General features: G+C 32.8%; 1 protein-coding gene and 1 long non-coding RNA gene across 2 annotated transcripts in view; one reads left to right on the top strand and one right to left on the bottom strand.

Annotated features, from left to right (window-relative positions):
- The window catches only part of LOC127852295 (uncharacterized), an 89,252-nt gene that overhangs the window by 490 nt on the left and 81,664 nt on the right, over positions 1-7,098 (top strand). The gene's annotated exons all lie outside the window — the stretch shown is intronic.
- On the bottom strand, positions 627-2,251 carry LOC127852297 (uncharacterized). Its single transcript, XR_008036181.1, has 2 exons — positions 1,604-2,251; positions 627-1,414 (listed from the first exon to the last, which is right to left on the bottom strand). It is a non-coding gene; the product is annotated as an uncharacterized LOC127852297 (long non-coding RNA).

Raw genomic sequence — 7,098 nt, 5'->3', positions numbered from 1 at the left:
ACTTTTGAGTTGAGTAATTAATGCCATGCCTAAGGTAAAGAATTTAGTTAATTTTACGATTTAAATAACGCAATACTGTTGTTTGGTTTTTAAATTGGTGCTTTTATTTAATTAACAAAATTATAACATAATAGTAAAAATAAGAAATAATGATTTATGGCGGAATAAATGTAAGCTCTGCAATTACGTTTAATGCTATTTTAAAAAGTTTTTTATGATTAAAGAATAAAGGTTTCATGTTGAATTTTATATTTATTTATATGTTTTATTATTTCTTTCTGGTTGCGAAAAACACACAAAAAAACAATATATAAAATTTAAAACGTGTACGTAATTAATAAAAAGTAATATAATGATACGCGTTATGTTTTATAATTATGTTAAGTGCGCGTGTCATTGAACGTTGAGTTAAGCGAAGAGATACACATACTTGAAAACTGATAAAATTGACATATAACACAACGCCAGCCGAATGAATACACTGTGTAATAGCAATGATCATTATCTTATCAAATTAATACACTGGCACCTGACTACTGTACTGGAACAATGGGTTTTACGGCCAAAATAACTGATATCATTTTTTGCCCTAACAAATCGGTTCAATAAATAAATAATAACTGATCTACTTTGTAATCCGTTTTATTTACCATATAATATAAATAAGCAACAACTAAACCTTGGATACTATATATATATATTTGAATATTTCATGTCATTTAAAAAAAATGAGGGAGTAAGCACATATTAATTAGATACATTTTTGACGCACTACAATATTTTTACATTTTTATCACACATTTTTATCATTCAGATTTTCTAATACAAATTAGATACATGTACGACACTGTTCAATTTAATGTTACATTTCAACCATATCAGTCGTTCATCTTTCAAGCCTCGTCGTCGTCGAGCATGTGGTGGACCGCTGTGGATGGTCCGAGGGCATTGATGTGGCTGATGATCCTCAGAAGTTCAGTTGTTGTCAGCTTCTCTTCTTCGTAGTCATCCCATGCTTGATGCAGTCTGCCGTGTATCGTAACATACTTCTTCCGCCTGATCTTCGTGAGAAGGTGCTGGCTCACCAGCCGTATATGAAGATCAACAGTCTCAGATTCCTCTCTGAGAAGGTTGGCCAACTTGTAAAGCCCGAGGTTGGCTGAACACGCTCGTGCGTTGATGCGTCTATGCCATCCTGTAATTATAATAAAAACATGTTTGTACTTAAAAACAAGATTATGTCATTTTTTTATCAGACCCCCATGTCTTAGATCTTCTTGTGCAAGATTTCTGAGTGGCGATACCGGGATTTCAAGTGGTGGTGGTGGTTCGTCGACGTTCCTGCAACCATTACAGAACCACTCTATCTGTACCTCACCACTGCGCAGTTGCATGTACTGCTGATGGGTAATTTCTAAAAATAAAAAATAAATAAAGCAAAGTTATAACATAATATGATTTTTATATTTACAACCATTATCTGTTAATTTACGTTAATTAAGGCATTACTTATGATCAGTTTTAAATCACGACATTACAGGCGACAACACAATTCACAATTTTAATGTATCTATATTATCACTAAGAAATTACTAAGACTTACCGGTGTGTCTACGGTGACTCCATCTTCCACATGAATCACATGCAATAGCGTGCGCACGAGAAGTGACCTCAATATTGCAGTAAATACATGGATGTTCAGCCATGATTGTATGATACAGTAAAAGAAATCATCTGCCTATATACATACTTTAACATTTGAGCAACAACACTTACCATAATTACTCGATAACCCGCGAAAATTTTCTCTTCATCCTCTCATTGATTTCTTATTTGACAATGACCATGATAATTTTATAATTACCTAATTACATAATAATGTTATTTTTACCACAAATAAACATCCTTTGATGTCACCACCAGTATTTTTTGGTAAACATGATTAAAGAAGGAAAACGTTTGTTTATTTCACAGTTTGAAAGTTACTGGTCGTGTATGTAAAAACTCGGCCACCAGTGTTAAAGCATGTTCACGATCTAAACATAAATATCTAGATTATTTTAAGAATAATACCTTATGTGCAGAACTGTTTGTAGGAAAAAAAAGCGAGAAATTTATTTACATACGAAACAAACATATTTGATCTTATTATTTTAAACCACCGAAAATTAACCATTACATAAACATGAGGTAGTTTGCCAACATAATGAATATGTTGCCCAGCTCTTGCCACGTGGAGGCCACCTCTTGTAAGAGCCACATTATTATATTTTTTTAACTGCTTTAATTAAGGTATTTATCAACTAAATGTTTAAAAACATATATAAAATACAAAACGATTATGACCTTAATATATAATTTACCTCCATCGATTAGAAATTTAATAGGTTGCAAGCCTGGATAATTAATAATAACACTTTGCAAACATCGTACATTTAAACAGATAATTTAATTAGTACCAAACAACTCAATTAATGTACATCAAAATTAATCCACAGTTTGCAAATAAATGCCCCTAATGTTATTGTAAGCCGATAATAGGTGTCATTAACACCTCGTTGTAGGTATACCTCCTATATAAAATCAATTTACCGAAACATCCACGACTTTTACTCTATAAATCAATTTACCGAACTGGTCATTTACCGAAACATCCATAACCCTCTAGCACTAGCAGGTGAGTTGATATTCGATTTATCATATGTCTATGAGAGTTGTTAGAAATGCCATACATCTCATTTGAAATGCACCAAGAAACCTAAATTCCATTCATCCTCTTGTCCTAACAACTTACAAATTTGAGGACAATTTGAATATTCTGGCTTATTGTACATGTATAAGACAAGTGATTTTTTTATCGTGTAAGTACCTGTTATCGAACAGCACCTATTATCGGACGTTTTGTTTTGGCTCTGTATGCACATGCGCAAAAGTGCGCATGACGTCACATTGATAAACAAATGGTCGCACATGAAGTCCATGACCTACTTGCCTACTTAGCTTGAAACAAATGCGCGGAAAACAGGTTAAACTAATGCATTTATTGTTATTTACACCGTTTTGTGTGTTTTTTGCTATTACTTTTTGAATGCATTTATCAAAACGTGCATTTACACACCAAAAAGCATATTTCCGTTTGCAATTTTGATTGCAGCAGACGCAGATTTTTTCGCAGAGTCCAGGTAACGTGATAGTCATGTGACTTTGTATATACTGGAGTAGTATTTATGAAGTGTCGGGTAATAGGTCATGTTTACATCGGCCACCATTTTGTTTTGTCTGCTAGAGGTGACAATAATCAGGGAATGATTGTTATGAATTCTTGAAGGTAGTTTGCTGGAAAACTTTACAGATAAATCATTCAATGATTGAACTGTTAGTTATTTGTTAAAACAAAATGTTTTTGTCATTTTAAGTGTTTCAATTTTAAGGTAATTAAACGTTATTTCTAAGGTGTTTGATAACTGGTTCGTCCACCATAATTAGGCCAAAACAAAAAAAATAGGTCCATTTCTGGTCTCCTTGGGGAAAAAAAAAACAGGGTCAGTAGGTAGGGAATTTTTTTTGGTCTTTCAGGTACTAGAATGGAAATGGTAGCTGAAAGTTATGCGAAATGAACCGTAATCAACAAAAATGAACTAATTATTTTTTATTATTATAATTTTATTTTTTTTGGCAACCCCCCAAAAAAGTTGAGGGTCAGCGCCGATTCAGGAGACATGGTCGGGCGACCGGAAACGGCCTTAGATCTTAACAGACCTTTTTTTTGGCCTTAGATCTAAGGAATGCTGGATTGGCTAGGGTACTACTTAAATGTACACTGGGAGTTTTGAAGTATACTTTAATGTACCCTGGGTAGGGAAAATATACTAAAATGAAACTGGCAAGTTTAGATTGTACCCTTGTTTGATTCCTTCTTCAAATCAGATGCAATCATCATGCAGAGATTTGACTGTCATTTTCATTTTTGGGTGTTGTTTTAATGGGCCATTTAACTGCAGAATCATAGTTAAATTGCACAAGTCAATTAATCAAGGCATCATCTATGAATGATTGCACAAAGTTTAATAGCCAATTGAATGTTCAACATTGCACACCTGCATTGACCAGCATGATGCTCAAATCTAATACCGGTAAATGTAAATGGCCACTTGTTTTGGCAATATTTTTTTTTTATTGCCACTCTTCATAAACTTCAGCATTTGGTGACCATTGCGAAAGGGAGCAGGAGTCATGATATAAAACCATAAAACATAATACATTTAACAGTATTAAAGGGATCTTTTCATGGTTTGGTAAATTGACAAAATTGAAAATAGTTGTTTCAGATTCGCAAATTTTCGTTTTAGTTGTGATATTTGTGAGGAAACAGTATTACTGAACATTTACCATAGTCCAATATAGCCATTATATGTATCTTTTGACGATTTGAAAACCTATAAATTATAAAGCGTTGCAATGCGAAACGATTGAATAATTTGGAGAGTTCTGTTGTTGTCGTTTAAATTTACGAAACTACGAAGATTGCTTATATAAGCTATAAAATACTTAAACTGTGTATACTCGGCGGAATAGCCGAGAGGGCTAATGCGTTTTTACTTCAGACTTGCTCCAGGACTCCGGGGGTCACTGATTCGAGCCCTGCTGCGGGCTACTTTTTTTCCTTTTTTTAATTTTATTCTTGATTTTTTACTGGAGCGTTTAAGATCCAATGTTAACATTTATCAATATAAAGCATTTGATGACAAACTTCAAAATATGCCAAAATCTGTGAAAAGGCCCCTTTAATTACTTAAGTCTGAAAGGAATCAACATATCAAATTATGTAATAAAAGTGTGTCTAAAAATGTAGCTCAATAAAATGAAATGTGCATAATACCAATAAATGTCTTTAATAATATTTTATACCGGTAATTGCCAAAATAAAGATACACCATAGTCCCATTTTTTCACATGATATATTTGATCTAATAGAAACCCATGCAAATGACGTTGGGCCTCAGACATTTCCTATAAAATTGGCTGAGGTCAGGTATTATTCCTGAACCGGTCGGTCCTCATGTAGGACAACAAAAATATGTAAAACTTTGTTTATTTTAAAAATGATAACAAAACTAGGTAAGGAATATGTAAACATATGGACTGGTTTATTTTATATTTTACTTCTGTAGATAAATAGATAAACTTTCAAATAAAATGGCTTTAGCCAACAAGTCGAAACTTGCTTTCTTTGCTGGTGATGTATCAAACTCAAATTGCGATTCTTAGAACATAAAAAATATTGCATCTTGATTTGTGATGGAGGCTTCACAAACAGTTTTTGATTGGTTAAATTAAATTGTACTTGTTTCAATCTTTGATGTTGCTAAATGTTGCCTGTTCTGTGTCAAGATTTAATGCAAAAGTAAGCAGTACAGTTGGCTGTTTAATGAAGAATAATCGTGAAAATGTATAAATAAATAAAAAAAAAATCTTCACTCTAAACTTAAAGTTTCACCATATATTTAAATAGAACATGTTTTAAATTTAGTTATTTTTTATTACTATATTTAGAGTTGTAAACCAGTGTGAACGTCATAATGATACAAAAACACTATAAAAGTTATTACCTATTTTTTGGTTAAAGAAGAACAAGGTCTGGTATAATCTAGTGAGATTAGGTAAATGAAAAAAACTTTTTTTATGCCCCCGGATCGAATGATTGGGGGTATATAGTTTTTGGCCTGTCTGTCTGTCATTGTATGTGTCTGTCTGTCATTGTTTGTGTGTGTCTGTCCCAAAACTTAAAACTTGGTCATAACTTTTTTCAATATTGATGATAGCAACTTGATATTTGGCATGCATGTGTATCTCATGGAGTTGCACATTTTGAGTGGTAAAAGGTCAAGGCCATCCTTCAAGGTCAAAGGTTAAATATATGGCTTCAAAGCCTCGCAGTAGTGGGCATTGTGTTTCACAAACATAGTTCTTGTTGTCTTTTGAATTGGTTGGTAATATAATTGTCCTAATAAAGTTACTACACTTAAGTCACCATGTAGAATCTTACAAAAAACCCTATAGAGATTACAAGTATGCCTTAATTTTACGAAACTAGTTGAGAATGTTTATCATGAGAATATCTAGAATTAAGTCAAATCTGTGTCACATGTGACCAAAAAACTAGGCCATCAGGTTTTTTCTTACAAAACCTTTGTTATTCCACAAAAGTGGCCACAGTTACAACTCAATCTTAATTAATCATAGTCACAAAGGTTATCCTGACAATAACTAGGCTGATTTGAACTAAAGTTTATGGGTTTCCTTAAACTAGGTCACAGGTCAAATTATATAAAAACCTTTTAACCAATCTTGTGGCCACATTAATTATTTAATTTTTATAGAACTTTGTCATAATGTTTATCTTGACAATATTTAAGCCTTGTTTAAATCTGGATCACTTTCATCTTGAAACTAGGTTCGAGTTGAATCATTAAAAATATATACATGTAAGGGCAAAATTGATGACTCTAGTCAACTTGGTCAGCCTGGTTATTTTAACAATATTTAGGCTAAGTTTAAATCTGTGTCAGATATGGCAGTAAACTAGGCCACATGATCAAATATTTATTATAAAAACACTCAAAGGCCTCATTTATGACTCTGTCTTAATGAAACTTGGTAGGCATGTTTATTTCAACAATATGATGGCCATGTTCGAATCTGTCAAGTGTGGTCACAGACTTTATCACCTAGTCCTACATCAATAACCTTTTGCATGCTTGGAAATTTGTCGTCTGCTGCATTTCTAAAATTAACATTTTCTTCGATTTTTTTCAAAGAATACTATCAGAATAGCAAACAGTTTGGATCCTGATGAGACGCCCCGTTCTGTGGCGTCTCATCTGGATCCAAACTGTTTGCAAAGGCCTTTAAAATTTGGTTTCAGCACTGAAAGAGTTAATATTGTTGTCTGTAAGGGTAATCATGGCCCTCTTGATTCAAATTATGATTTATTAAAAATAAGATCTATGGCAAATCGGTGAAAAAGTTTGGTTAATTTATTACTTAATTAAATGTTTTACCTTTGTGATTTTAACTGTGAGCAATGTAGGCATACTG

Source organism: Dreissena polymorpha, chromosome 12 (assembly GCF_020536995.1).
Source record: "Dreissena polymorpha isolate Duluth1 chromosome 12, UMN_Dpol_1.0, whole genome shotgun sequence".
In the NCBI taxonomy this organism is placed as follows: Eukaryota; Metazoa; Mollusca; class Bivalvia; order Myida; family Dreissenidae; genus Dreissena; species Dreissena polymorpha.
Note: the sequence above shows the minus strand (reverse complement) of the source record. Positions and strands in the feature narration are given on the sequence as shown.